The sequence below is a fragment of the Callospermophilus lateralis genome, chromosome 10 (genome assembly GCF_048772815.1).
Source record: "Callospermophilus lateralis isolate mCalLat2 chromosome 10, mCalLat2.hap1, whole genome shotgun sequence".
Lineage (NCBI taxonomy): Eukaryota > Metazoa > Chordata > Mammalia > Rodentia > Sciuridae > Callospermophilus > Callospermophilus lateralis.
The window spans coordinates 17,903,490-17,918,458 of NC_135314.1; the positions used below are offsets into that span (position 1 = coordinate 17,903,490).

The window sequence follows — 14,969 nt, forward strand, 5'->3', positions numbered from 1 at the left end:
TTCAAAAGATTGCTACTCCACAATCTTCTCAATCTTTGTAAAAATTCCCAAAGATTGTCGCACAGGTGGATCAAGACACTTGGAAGACTCCCAAATCCTATTTATTTTACAAGGATGTTTTCCCCAATTCCTCCACTACTGTCCTAGTTTAGAACAGCAGCAAATCTTGCTTTAATAAAACAATACCCCCAGATTTTTCTGCTTTTATTCTTAATCATCCTCCAGCACTCCAACCTTAAGCAACATGCCCAAGAACAGTCGTTTAAAATTTAAGTCGAGACCCCTATTCAAAAACCTTACAAATGTTCTTGTTTCAATCACAGTTGAACCAAAACCTTAATCTTACCTGCAAACCCCACATGAACTGGAGTATGCTTACCACTCCCTTCATTTCCTACCCTCTCTTCCCTCTTGTGCAGTCACCTTTATTCATGCTGGCCTTTGTCAGGGATCAAGAAACTTTCTTTAAAGAACAGAGAGTAAATATTTAAGCCTTTTTAGGCCATATGATTTTTTTCCACAACTTCACCGATCTGCCATTGTGGCAAACCAACAGTTATGCTCATGGCTGCATGCCAATAATACGGTTTTTATGTCACTGAAATTCAATTTCATATAATTTTCACATGTAGTAAAAAATGTATGTTTTTATATATTTTTTAACCACTTAAAATATAAAGATCATCTTAACTCATAGGCTATATTAAAAGAACATAGTCTATTTCTGTTCTTGATGATCCTCTGACTTTTCCGTCTTCTGGACTTCTAGATGCCTCTCCTGGATCTTTGCATACATTGTACCTTCAAATGACCCACATCCCTGCTCTCAGGTCACTTTCTCAGAGAGGATTTCCTGGAAACCACTCTCCTCTCTCTGTGTGTACTCATCCTACTGTAATTACTTTACAGAACTCCTCTTCGTTTTAGACTAAATTATTTAAAGTTTTACTTGTTTAACAATGTGTCTTTTCTTTCTTTTTTTCTTTTTAATGATTTTATTTTTTTAAATACACGACAGTGGAATGCATTACAATTCTTATTACACATATATACCACAATTTTCATATCTTTGAATATAAAGTATGTTCATGCCAATTCATGCCTTTATACATGTACTTTTTTTTGCATTACAATTCTTATTACACATATATACCACAATTTTTCATATGTTGACCCCAAATTCGAGTCTTCATTCATGTACTTTGGATAATGATGTCCATCACATTTCACCATCCTTGGTAATCTCCTGCCCTCTCCTTTTCCCTCCCACCCCTCTGCCCTATCTAAAATTCATCTAATCCTTCCATGCTTCCCCTCCCTACCCCACTATGAGTCAGTCTCCTTATATCAGAGAAAACATTCGACATTTGTTTTTTGGGGGATTGGCTAATTTAGCATTATCTCTCCAATGCCATCCATTTACCTGCAAATGCCATGATTTTATTCTCTATTAATTCTGAGTAAAATTCCATTGTGTATATATGCCACATTTTTTTATCCACAATGTGTCTTTTCTATGGGAGTAGCTTTATATGAACAGAGTCCCTGCCTTTTCCCTTATTGTGTCCCCTGCTACCACTAAAATGCCTGGTACTTGGTACTCATTAATATTTGTCAAATAGGTCATGGTATAAGCAAAGCTATTGCTTTTGCTCAAAAGCATAGATTTTATGATATGATATATTAAGATTCAAGGTTTAATCTTTTGATATGTTTCCCTTATTTTTCTTTCCAGCCTCATCTGAACTTTGTAAGCACTCACTTTTCCATTTATGACATATGTTTAATAACAATGTAGTGTTTGGATGCATTAGAAGATGTATAAAGATTTTAGACCAGTGACTGTTATATATCAGTAATTGACTTTACATGAATGCAAATTCTTGTTTCCCTCTCCAGACTCTAAACTCCCTCTCCAGACCGTGTGTTTCTTGTCAACTGCTATACTCTTGATTCTTGCATATGGAAAGGTCAATAAATGTTTATTTAAAGAATGAATGAATAGCCTGGCATTGTGGTATATGCCTGTGATCCTAGTGGCTCTGAAGGCTGAGGAAAGAGGATTGTGAGTTCAAAGCCAGCCTCAGCAAAAGCAAGGTGCTAAGCAATTCAATGAGATCCTGTCTCTAAATAAAATACAAAACACAGCTGGGGATGTGGCTAAGTGGTTGAGTGCCCTTGAGTTCAATCCCCTGTACCCCAGCCCACCCAAAAAAGAATGGGTAAATAAATTACATCGAATGTCAAATACAGCTAATGTAGTAGGTCTTTTGCATGCTATTATAACCCACTTTGTTTCAGATGATTGTAAGCATTTGATTGCTTTATACCACGGTATTCCAAATTCTGGGATCTTGATGCCAACCATTACTGTTATGGTTTACCTATAAGGTGTCCCCAAAAAAGCTTATGTGGGAGATAATGCAAGAAGGTGTAGAGGTGAAATGGTTGGGTTATGAAAGCCTTAACATAATCAGTGCAATAATTCCCTAATATGGATTAACTGGGTGATAACTATAGGTAGGTAGGGTGTGGCTGGAAGAGGTAGGTCACTGGGGGCTTGCCTTGGGGCATATATTTTGTGAGCTAAGCTTAGTTTCTCTCTGATTCCTAGTATCATATCCTGAGCTGCTTTCCACCTCCACACTCTTCCTCCAGGATGTGCTGCCTTACTTGGGTCCAGAGCAACAGAGTTGACTGTCTATGAACTGAGACCTCTGAAACTCTGAGCCAAATAACCTGTTTCTCCTCTAAGATTTTTCCTGTCAGGTCTTTTGGTTACAGCACTGAAAAAGCTGATTAAAACAATTACTTAACCTTTGAAGATCATGTAAAATCTGAGATCTGGGGACTTCAGCAGCTGACTAGGATTTATTTATTAATCTATAAAAAATGAGACAGTTTAGCATAGCCAACATAGGTGATCTTCCCAGATACTTAAAGGAGGCCTAAATCCTGTCTGTGAAGGAATTGAAACGTTCTCTTCACCAAAAGCAAACATTAGCAGAGCTGCAGTCTACGGGGCTAACCCTCCAAAGAGAACTCATTTTGATTCACAAGTACGACAGTTTTTAAAATTGCACTCCAAGGACATTACACTTATGAGTCTCTTTGGAAGTACTGAATCTCTCTAGACTTAGACCAGCTTTATTTTCTTAGATTACTCTGAACTTTCTTTTGATTGCCAATAGTTTGTCCCACAATCCAGGGTATTGTGATGCTATGTGAAAAGATCAATAACTTCTTTATAGCATCTGTTTCAGTCTGATATCACCTCATTTTTATCTCCTATAATTTTTGCCAAGAAAAAAATTAGTAGATGATGCTCAACTATTAAGACATATAAAACATGTAGTTAAATCTAGTAAATATGATTTTAAAATCAATATCTTTAGGAAAATTTGAATTCAATATATTTTTTATAGTTGATTTTCAGAAGACATATATATCTGTACACTTTAGGAAAAAAGACAACACAGTTGAAGCATATTGTATCCAAAAAGTTCCTGCAATAATGTCACCACAAATGATATAAAAGCGGGATAGTAGCTGTTTTAATGAAGGCAAATAGTTCCATTTGAGCTAAGTAGATTATGACCTAGACTATCTGAAATTCAACATTGTCTTCAGAATGATTCATTTCACTTAAAGGGATTTTGTAAATATATGTTTTTGAGAAGACTTTAAGTTAGAAAGTGAATTTATCTGTAGATATGTTTGCTATCTGTGTTTTAAACATTGGTAAATGGTCCTAGTTATAGCTTGACATGAACAATACAATTTGTAACCAGATATTGTTTCCTTGAAATTATGATGTATCTAAAGCCTATAGTGTATGTAAATACTATGCAAATAGTATTTGGCCTTTCTTGTATTTCTTTAGGTACATTTGCGTATTTGTCATGTATGTATATCTATCTATATACATAATCAATATTATTGAGGGCTCAACTGCCTTGCAAATGTTACCTTAACAGCAGACTTTCTTCCAAATTGTAATTTTGTTGCCACAATTCTAATATTTCCTATCTCGCCTATCTTGTTCAGAGGCAAGAAAAAAGAATTCTAATTTTTTTTTTTCTCTCCAAATTGAAGAGTACCTTGGCATGACTTCTACAAATAGGAAAAAAAAAGTCTAAAAATAAATGATTCTTAAATACAATGGGATTTCCAAAATTGGCTTAATCAGAACTAAGGTAACTTCCCTTGCATGGCTAAACAGCATAGAAGGGAGCCCCATAATCTACACTGCACCTTCAACAGCCAAGAGAGCAGGTTGGGGCAGAGCTGAGACTTCAATGAAAATAGTAAATCGTGTCTGGCACAAATATCAATTAACTGTTATCCACATGTGCTAACATTTTTATTTCCCTTATATTTGCTTTGAATTCTTTTAAAAAATGTACAGAGTCTGTTTATGTAATCTTGTTTATTTCCTATTCCAATCTTGAAAGATTAAAATATAAGCATTTCAAAGCAAAAGAAACCAAAGCAAATTAAATAAAATAGATATTTAAATGGACTTACACTGGGTATTTTCTTGCAGTCTATGAAAAAGGATTATTTTCTTGCTACATTAAAATTAGAGGCTGGGGTAAACAGTGATAAAGATATAATTATCAAGTCATATTGAAATATTTTAAAAACATTATAGCATTTAACCAATGACTTACTGGAGGAGGAAAATTGTAAACCAAGAAAAAAATATTAGTTTTGCTGTGTGTTATTTCCAATCCATTAAAAATAAATCCCTTTCTTGGGTGATTTAACACTCTTTGAGAGTGAATAGAAGTAGCAACTTGTCTTCCTGAGAGCACACCTCTTTATTGTTGCATGGATATAGGAGAACATGATTTGCTATCAACAGCTTATTCCCAGGTTTCTATTGTTCCCAAACCTTTGGTTTCAATCGTGTTCCTTGAAGGTGATGGGAAATGAGCCACTAAAAATGTCATGAAAAAAGGAATCTGGAAACAGAAGCTACACAATCAGGCAGGATCACAAAGCAAAGTAGGGAATTAAAACCAAGAACAATAACAACAAAAGCACAGAGTGGGATATAGTTAGTGCTCTGAATAAGACCAAAGAAATTTCTTATTTCTAGTCGATGACATTTTCTGAACTTCCAGATGCTTTCAATGGGAGCTCAAATCAAGTCATTTGTTGATTTTGACACTATTTCCCAGAAAAGAAAAGGCACAGATGAAAACTCAAAACCAAGTAAAAGTTAAAATCTTTGACTATATAATTGGCTTTAAAAGTTTTCTCTTTCTTCAACTCTTAAGTTAAAATGGTATTTCAGATCAGCATGTTGATCAGTACATAAACTAATTTATTAAGTGAATGCTCTATCTCTTCAATAAAGTAATCCCAGCAAGAACAGGGGTGTATCAGTCAACTTTTTGTCACTGTGAACAAAATACCTGATAACAACAAGTTTGAAGAAGAAAAGTTTATTTGGGTACATGGTTTCAGAGATTCAGTCCCCCATTAGCTGACTCCACTGTCTGGGCCCAAGGTGAGGCAGAACATCGTGGTGGAAGGACCTGGCAAAGGAAAGCTACTCAGCTTAAGGCATTTGGGAAGCAGAAGGAGGGCAAGGAGCCAGGGGAAAGATATCATCCCCAAGGACATGTGCTCAGTCAGTGACCTATTCCTTCCAGCATCACCATAACTATTTACAGTTCACACTAAATTGATTCAAATTGATTGATTCAAATGGTCAGTCTATCAAATGAATTAATCCATTGAGTAGGTTATAGCTCTTATACTGTGATCATTTCACCTCTGAACATTTCCTGCATTGCTTAATTTTTTGTGAGGGAATACCTCAAATCCAAACCACATAAAGGAGACTATATAAAGTTTATCTTTCTAGGAAATATTGCAAGTGATAGGTCATTTCTAGGAGCAAATGGCTGCCTCACTTCACTCTTTTTGTCACATCTTAAAATCTTTCTACAGTGAAGCTCAAATGCCCTCAAATTCTCATGTCTCCAGGGATCATGCTTTCCTTTGTCACACAGTGAATACATAATACAGCCTGGGCCATCCTCTGTCCATGGAGCAAATCCTTGCCTTTCATGGGGTCTTGTCCTTGGTAAGTCTCAGTAGCCTGGGGATCCTTATAAATCCAGTAAATCCACCCTAAGCATCTGTTTGTCATCTCTTGCTTGAGGTTTCTGTTCTGAGAACTTTGCTGAATACTTTTTGACCTCTCGTAATCTTCTCTCTGGGCAATGTTTCTTTGCACACTGTTTTGTTACATGCAGGGTCACAGCCTGGTAAGATAACTAAACCCACACATCATTCTCCAAAGCAAGAGGCTAAGAAAGCTAAAACTGATGTAGCATTGAAAACAAACAACCAACCAAACAAAAAGAAACCTGAAAGAGAAGAATAGAATTGCAATATGTGACTGCTAATTTTATGTGCTAACTTGGCTGGATTATGGAATATGCAAATAATGAATAACACATTATTTTTGTGCATGACTGTGAAGATGTTCCCAGAAGAGATTAGCATTAGAATTAGTGGACTGAGTAAAGAAGATCTGTCCTCATCAATATGGGCAGGTATCACACAATGTTCTTAGGACCTGAATAGAATAAAAAGACAGGACAAATTCTCTTTTCTTGAACTGAAGCATCGTTTTTCCTGCTCACTGATATTATAGCTCCTGGTTTGCATGCCTTCAAACTCTAACTAAATCTTACACTACTGGCTCCCCTGGTTCTTGCCCCTTTATGCCAGATCAAATGATCCCATCTCCCCTAGTTCTCCAGCTTGCAGACAGTATATCATTGGACACATTCTCAGTCTCCATAATCAAGTGAATCAATTTCCTTAATAGATAAAAAATTTCCTCTTTAATATCTATGTACATCCTGTTGATTCTGTTTACCTGGAAACCCTGACAATGTGAAGTATCAAAAAATGTAAGAAGAAACAAAGAAGTTAAAACTTCATTAACAATTATCATTGCTCTTTTGAAACCAACTATTTTCCTCTACAGGGTTCCTTATTTGGTGTGGGTCCCCTCTGTTTTCTGTTGACCTCTCCTAGCTGTTGCTGTTGCCATATTTATCTTTCTCAGGAGCCTTTCCAATCATGTTGTCTTCACGGAGCCCAAGCTTCAACCTCCAGATCCAGAAAAGAAAATGAAAACTTATGCCCAAGCCAGTTCCATTTCCTTTATTTTGTTCCTAATTACTGATTGTGGAAGCATCTCATCCTCAATCACCACCCATACAAGAGTGGTGTGCTGTCCAGGGCCTAGACTAAAAAAGCACAAAGGTTGCAATTACACTTACTTGACATTGCTTTAAGATTTCTTCATAATGGCCACATAATTACCTGACTCAGGGTGCTCATAAGTGATCAGTTTTGACATTAAGGAGAAACCTTCTCCTAAAACAAATTCTAATTTTCAAGCAAGACAGAAGTGGCTTCAGACCCACATTTTGTCTTTTTTTTTTCTTTCCAACTGCAAAATTTAAAGATGTAAAATCACCTTTCAACAAAAGAAACTGCAAGAAATTTTAAAATAAGTGTTTCTGATATTGTTTGAAATTAATGGTATACAGCAGCAGCTTCTTCAATAGATAGTCTACTATAGCATTATTTTCCCCTCTTAGAGGAACATCAATCTTAGCATATATCTAGACCAACAACTTCCTTACATCCCTATCTCATGTTTTATGTGATTGTAATTTATATTTTAGGGAAAATATATTAAAAGAAGCATTTTATTTTATTATAGAAATATTTAAGAGTAGATAGAACTTAGGGAACACATAAAATTTTTTTAAAATTAAAAATTAATTTTGTTTTGGAGTCTAAGAACTTTTATAAAATGTACTTACAGAGTTTCTTTTGAGACATCACCCAAATAGCATCAATCAATTAATCAGTAAATCAACACTTGTTGCTATGAACTCACCTTCTTGGTCTAGAAGTGATAGAGGAGGCATATGTGAGATACTATTTTTATATTTAAAATAAATCTTTGGTATCAACATGTATTAGTCATTTTTCCTAAGGATATCATAGTCCTCATAAACTCATATGTACATTTCAGAAATTCCTAAGTTCTTTGGAATAATATTTTTTTTTGAAAATTCAATTTTTGAATGATAGATAAACTGAAGTAATATTTTGCAAAAATGACATTTTATTTGCTTTCTGTAGTGAGAAAATAAATATGGGCATATGTTTGTTAAATTTATTTAAAATGTTTTATAGAATTAATTTTATTTAATGAAAATACTCATGCTGGCAGCATATGCATTACATTTTTTATTGCATTTTATAAGAATATAAAATCATACTCAGTTATTTCTCCTTTGAAGTAAATCAGTCTTATTTGTAGTGACATTGAGTCTACTTTCACCCTTGGTTTGCTATACAAAGTTCCCCTTTAGCATATTCTACCTGGAGGAATAACTATTCTGTGTCTTCATAATAGAATCTATCAAAGAAGACTGTGTATCATGGACTGTATTAGTGTTTCAAGAAAAACTGATGATTCAAAATAATGTGTCAAACTACTACTGGGCATGTTTCAGGTAAATATCTTTAATGGCAGAGGGTCTCTTTGCCTCAAAATAACTCTACACACATCCACAGAATTGCAGTTTGGAGTATGGTCTCATCAAATTTTTCCTTTGAGACCCTACAAAATATTTTGAAAATACTTTTTAAGAGATCATGAAGAGGCAATGATAAATATATTCATGATCATGTCCAAATGCTGAATAACTCAAAGTATTCTCTCAAGTTCTTTACTAGAGCCTTGTAAAGGTTGAACTTTGAAAAATGTGGTTTGATCTTGGCAATACTCAATTATGTAGATGCAGCCCTGGGTCTAATAGAACATCAATGAGTGATATGACTTCAGTTGTTTTTATACTTGTTGCCACTTATCCTTCAAAGTTTTGTTTTTCCAAACAAATAACTCTTTTTTTAAAGCATGGCATTTATTTAATATTAACATAAAATATAAATGCATTTTGTATATTTCAAGTTTCATGCTGGAGTCTTAGAATTGAATATTATGTTAGGTAGTTTTTAGATTAAATAGTAGAAAGAAAACAAAAACCTTAGTTTTTTTCAGCATGTATGCATGCTGCCTTGTTATTATGGAGGATCTTTTGTGGTCTTGCATGAGTTGCATGAGTACAAACAGTGATACAATTATGTGTAGAAGGAATACACAGTGATTAACTGAAGCTAAATATATATTGACTTCTGGAACATTGTGAAATTGTTTAGGTTTTGATCAAGCTTTGATATGTGCATTTGTGTGTGCTTATATGTGTGAGTCTGTCTGCACACACATGAGAAAGACAAAGATCTTATAACTGGTATAATGTGGTACACTGAAGTTCTTAGTTAATTGAGACTTCATCCTACAAAATGAAATAGAATCGCTTATGATAAAACATGCAGAAATATTAATCTATTTCAAACAAAGACTTTTTATTGCTCTTTCACAAATGTGATCTAAGAGAAACATTAGTTGAAAGATTAAACCATGTAGCTTCTATATAAACACATATATAAATATGTAAATGTAATTAGCTATACCTATGTGAGACCAATAGTGTTAGGTTTGGATATGAGGTGGCCCCCAAAAGCTCATATGTGAGACAATGCAAGAATACTCAAGAGATGAAAAGATTTGATTATAAGAGCTTTAATTAGTGGATTAATCTACAGGTATGGATTAACTGGGTGGTAACTGTAGACAGATAGGGTGTAGCTGGAGGAAGTAGGTCACTGGGCATGTGCCTTTGAGGCTTACATTTTGTCCCTAGAGAGTGGAGCTCACTCTCCACCTCCAGGCTGCCATGTCCTGTGCTACTTTCCTCTGTCTCACCCTTCTGCCATGATGTTCTGCCTCATCTTGGGCCCAGAGCTATGAACTCAGCTGACCTTGGAATGAGCCTCTGAAACCATGAATCAAAATAAATTCTTCCTCCTCTATGCTGTTCTCAGTTCTTTTTATAACAGTGGTGAAAAAGCTAACTAAAACATCGTTTACAGAGTTTTTGCTCTATGTGCCTAAGAGGAGAAAGCAGGATCCTGAATTGATGCAACAACTTACATAGTATTAAAAATGTTATGCATAGGTATAGAATTAAGGGATTCTAGACTTATACACATTAGTGTCTCATTTCAAGAGATTCATAAAACATTAGAGTCAGAAGGGAATATAAAAATTATCTAAGAAAAATTTCTTCATCAATTTACAATCTATGTGTTGCTTAGAAGTGCACGATTAGGTAATTTTATTATTGTGTACATATTATAGAGTGTACTTAAACAGACCTAGATAGCATATATCAATCACTCAATGTGCACTCTTAATGCAATCTTGGTAAACATGAGATGATAAGGCTGTTGCCAGTGTAACATGACATACTTCTATATGGGAAAAATTTTTTTCTATGTTGAAGGAATACACAAAATAACAATAAAAATGTAGTATAATAAATACATGAACTAACAACAGTCATTTATTATCATTCAGTATTATGCACTGTACATGATTATATGTGTCATACTTTTATATGACTGACAGCACTGTGGGTTTTATCACAACAGCATCACTATAGTGCCTTGAGTATGCACTGCATTATGACATCAGGATGGTTATAGTGTTACCATGTGATAGGAATGTTACATCTCCATTATAATCTTATGGGACCATCATTAGAATTTCAGCCTGTCGGTAATAAAACTGAAGTGTTGTTATGAGGCATCTGAAAGAGGTGAAATGTTTTTCTCAAAGCCTCTAGGGAGCCCAGTGCATATAGCATATCCATAGGTGAAGCTTTCCATATCATGATCCTAAATTAGTTTTTCAGCCAGGAAGCTGTGGGTTGCAGCCCACAGAGGCTAGGCTGTGAGAACCTGCTGGCTCATCTCACCCTGGAGATGTGCTGAACAGTGCATCTCCTATATGGGCGTGGGATTATTCAGCAGCAACACCAGAGACCTGTGCTTACCAGGACGTTAGAGAAAATCATCATTGAAATTTGTAGTAATTGGTAAAGACTTTTGAAAAAGCACTCTAGGAGGGAATTGTTTTATGGTGAATGTGCTTGGTCAGTAAGTCATTGAATATGGCCTTTGTGATGCCCTCTGCATCTCCCTTCCAGCCATCAGTGAAAGAGAGGGAATTACTTTTGGTTTCAGGAGGTAGGTTCAGCAGATCTATTTTACCTGGAGGTAATGTTTACCTCTTTACACATTTGCTGGACCCACTCAATGTAAAATAAGGTGGGGATTTTTAATAATTGTGTACACTGTAAACAGGAGGACATACACCAGACAATAAATACTCATAAAATAATATAATGACTACTAGAAAATCAGAATAAATATTGTCCTTAATAGAAGAAATCCTAGATGTAAAACTCTGAATCTTGAACAAAATTTAGACAGGCAGAATTATGTATGGATTGATGTTCCATCCTCATTCTGGAATTTCAAAATTCAGGAGGAATGAGTATAATCCAGGACCAAGTGATAGAAATGAAGCTTACTTAACTTAAAAAGCTCTTACTTATTTACCTTAAGCATATATGACTAACGATTTTATAAATTGTCTCTTAAGAAAGATTTAGAAAAAATGCTTAATTAAATATTATGCTTATCTATGATTTAAATTTTACTCTATGATTTAAATTTTACTGCATTTACTTATTTAGTAAAAAATTCTTCTGTATCATGGTTTAATAGTTCTTGACTCATCCCCATTGCTTATTGAAGTCCTTATGAGGAAATTTTTAAGTTGCCTTAAGTAATCTCTAGTTGGGCTAAAAAGAGGTTACTCAATGAGATTGTGCTACTTGGGTTAGGACAAACTGGTAGAGAGCAGCTCTCACTCAGAGGAAAGCTTAAGGTCTGCTCTTGTTTGTGTGCCACCTTCATTACATGCATGAATACACAGATATGAATAAAAATACAATAGATTGGAACTAGCCCAGTGTATTAGTTTCTTATGGCTGATGTGACAAACAGCTCTAATCTCAGTGTATCAAAATAACACAAAATTATTTCTCACAGTTCTACAAATGAGAAATAAAGCAGATGAAACTGAGCTAACATTCTGTTTTTGGCAGAGTGCATTCCTTCTGGAATCTCTAAGAGAGGATTTGGTTTCCTGACCTTCCCGCTTAGAGGCCACCTGCATTCCTTTTGATGGCTCCACTCTCCAACTTCAAAGCCGTCAGAGTAGTATCTTCCAATTTCTCTCTCTGCTGTCATCACTTAGCCCTTTTTGAATCTGACTCATCGCCTCCCCTTTATAGGGACCCTTTTAATTAAATCAGGAAAATTCAGACAATCTAAGACAACCTCCTCATATCAAGACTCTTTGTATCATCTGGAATGTCTTTTCTATCCTATAAGATTGCATTCAAAGTCTGGAAAGTCTTTGTTGGGTGATTTTTCACCCTCCTATTCTCAAGGAATTTTATTTTGTAATTAGAAAAATTCCTGATATTATAAAAAGCAGTAAAATTCTTGTTCGACCAGTTTATTTTTCTACTACATGAATTCCCAACCATGAGAAGGATGAAGGGGGTAGTCACTGTTTCTGAGATAGAAAATTTTTGATAAGAAATGAATCCATAATGGGGGGTAAATATATAAAGCATGGATAATGAATATTTCTAGCAGAATCCTTGATTTTTTTTACTTTAAACAAATGGAGAAGCTTTAAGGCAGCATTTCTTCCCATATGATCTCAGTTGCAATGACATATATGGGGAAAGGCTACACTCAGTGCAACCAGATCCAACTTATGTCATTTTTCTTTTCATCTTCAGAATCCCAGACATGCTCCAAATTGCTGCTGATTGGGTTGCACGAGGCAAAGACTCAGTCTGTGGTCTGTTTGTAGGAGTTTTTGAAGCACAGGCTTAACTTTGTAGATTAAAAAATAACTGCTATTCATATTTGTAAACTTCCAAGTAACACTAATCACCTCTCTGCATCAATCAATGCCATAAATCCTGGGCACATTCTTTGATAGGACATCAGGAGAACTTGACAGGTACAGCTGATTTTGTGATAATTACCTGGCATGAAAACATTTGCATGTGCCTGTAGCAACAGGATTTCAAGACTTTGACCTAATTCATTTCTAAGTTCTCCACCTCTACTTTCCTTCTTAGGAAGTCTTGATAGTAAGGATGTTAGTAGTTCATGGATCTGACACTATGTTGTATCAACGATGACTCAAAATGAGCTTTAAAAGTTCCCCAAACCTTTTCCCAGTTCTCTCATGATTTGGTGGAAAGAACTCTCACACTATTAATAAGTCTATTAATGCCTCTGAATTTCCTTTTGCTAAGAATTGTCTCCTATAATCCACAAATGTTCACACATGCAGTTTGTCCTTATCCTGGATTCGGAATGCAACACCATTTAGATTTACTTGGGCTTGATGAGTGACTGCATCTTCTTTGGCTATTCATCTCTAGATCACTCTGATTTTGTTCTGTCTTTTGACTCAGTGCTTCCTCCATTTTGAGGAGTCATCCCACAATTCTAAGAATGAGATTTATGTTGGAGCAAAGGGAAGTGGACCAGTACTTTAGGGCACACTGAAAACAACACCCTTCTGACTGACTAGTGAGATTAATTTCCACCTTTATTAATACGGGGGAATTGCCAAAGCTTTCATCTTTGTGACCAGATGTCACTTTTTTGGTGTCCCAAATGCTACATTTTTTCTTCCTTTGTTCCAGTTTACTGGACCAATAATAAGTGTACTTTAAAGAAAAAAATTTTTTTAAAGCTCAGAAATTCATTGCAGATCTTTTAACTCTATAGGTGCATCTGTTAATGTATTCCTCTGAACTGTTCAATACCTTTGTTATTATTTCCTTCCTGTGTTTTATATTTATATTCATATTTTGCCTGTTAACAAAGAGAATGAAATTTTTTTTAGAATAAAATTATCAGAGTAGAAATAGAGACAGTGTGTAATAGGCAGACACTATTGTCAGGTCCCTTTCTAAGTATTTTATATGTGTTGTTATCTAATTAGTTCTTCCCAGGAAACTTTTGAAGTACTGTTTTTTTTTTTTATCTCTGCTCATAGATGGAAAAACTGAGGATGAGAGAGATTAAAGATCTGTGCCATGTCACATGACTGTCAATGAATGGAGGCAGGACTGGGATGTACCCATGCCAGTTTCCAGGCTGTGAGCTAACCACTTGTAGCACCTCGTCCTCTTGAAGTTCACTAAAATGGTAAATATAATTAATGCTTCTCAATAACCAAGATGAGGACATGTGACAAAACATTTTTTATTCTTTATTAAATGACATTTTTTCAACAAAAGACTTTATTTTGCTACTGAATTCTATTAAATATTAACTATGTGGGTCTTTGTTTATGGAGAAAATAATATTCTGTAATTTCAACCTAACCCAAAGAATTTTTCAAATGGCTTTTTATTTTTCATTAATTCTTCTTTAAGCAAGTATAATATAAAATGTGATTTTGAAGAGTGATAGTTTGCTAATCAGTGCAGTGCACAAGTCATTACAAGTGAAATAAAAATGACCTTGAAACACCCACAGGATTGGATGCCTAGTACTTGATTATCTTCTAAATTATAATTTCATTGGGAAAGCTGATAAAATTTAATTGAAAAAATTTTAAGGAGGCATCATTTTTGATTAATAGATACTCTGAATTCTATAACCTGTAAGAGGTACCATTAATGAGTTCTCTGAGAAACTGAGAGAACTTACTAGTATTCTCACGAGGATGATAGGCCACCCCATCTTGTTACACATGATTCTGTAGGAAATCCTAGGGCTTCTCTAAATAGCAGCATTGAATATGCCGTTGTGTCTTCTAAATGCTTGTTTGAAACATCAAGGTCCTGCTCTGGAGAACAAGGTAGGCTGATTATGATGGGAGATGGTTAAGGGCAGCTAGC

At 35.0% G+C, this 14,969-nt stretch overlaps 1 long non-coding RNA gene across 1 annotated transcript in view; it reads left to right on the forward strand.

Annotated features, from left to right (window-relative positions):
• The window catches only part of LOC143408787 (uncharacterized), a 161,315-nt gene that overhangs the window by 114,699 nt on the left and 31,647 nt on the right, over nucleotides 1-14,969 (forward strand). The window contains exon 4 of the long non-coding RNA XR_013092520.1: nucleotides 14,120-14,271. This is a non-coding gene — a long non-coding RNA (uncharacterized LOC143408787). The remainder of the gene's footprint in view (nucleotides 1-14,119; nucleotides 14,272-14,969) is intronic.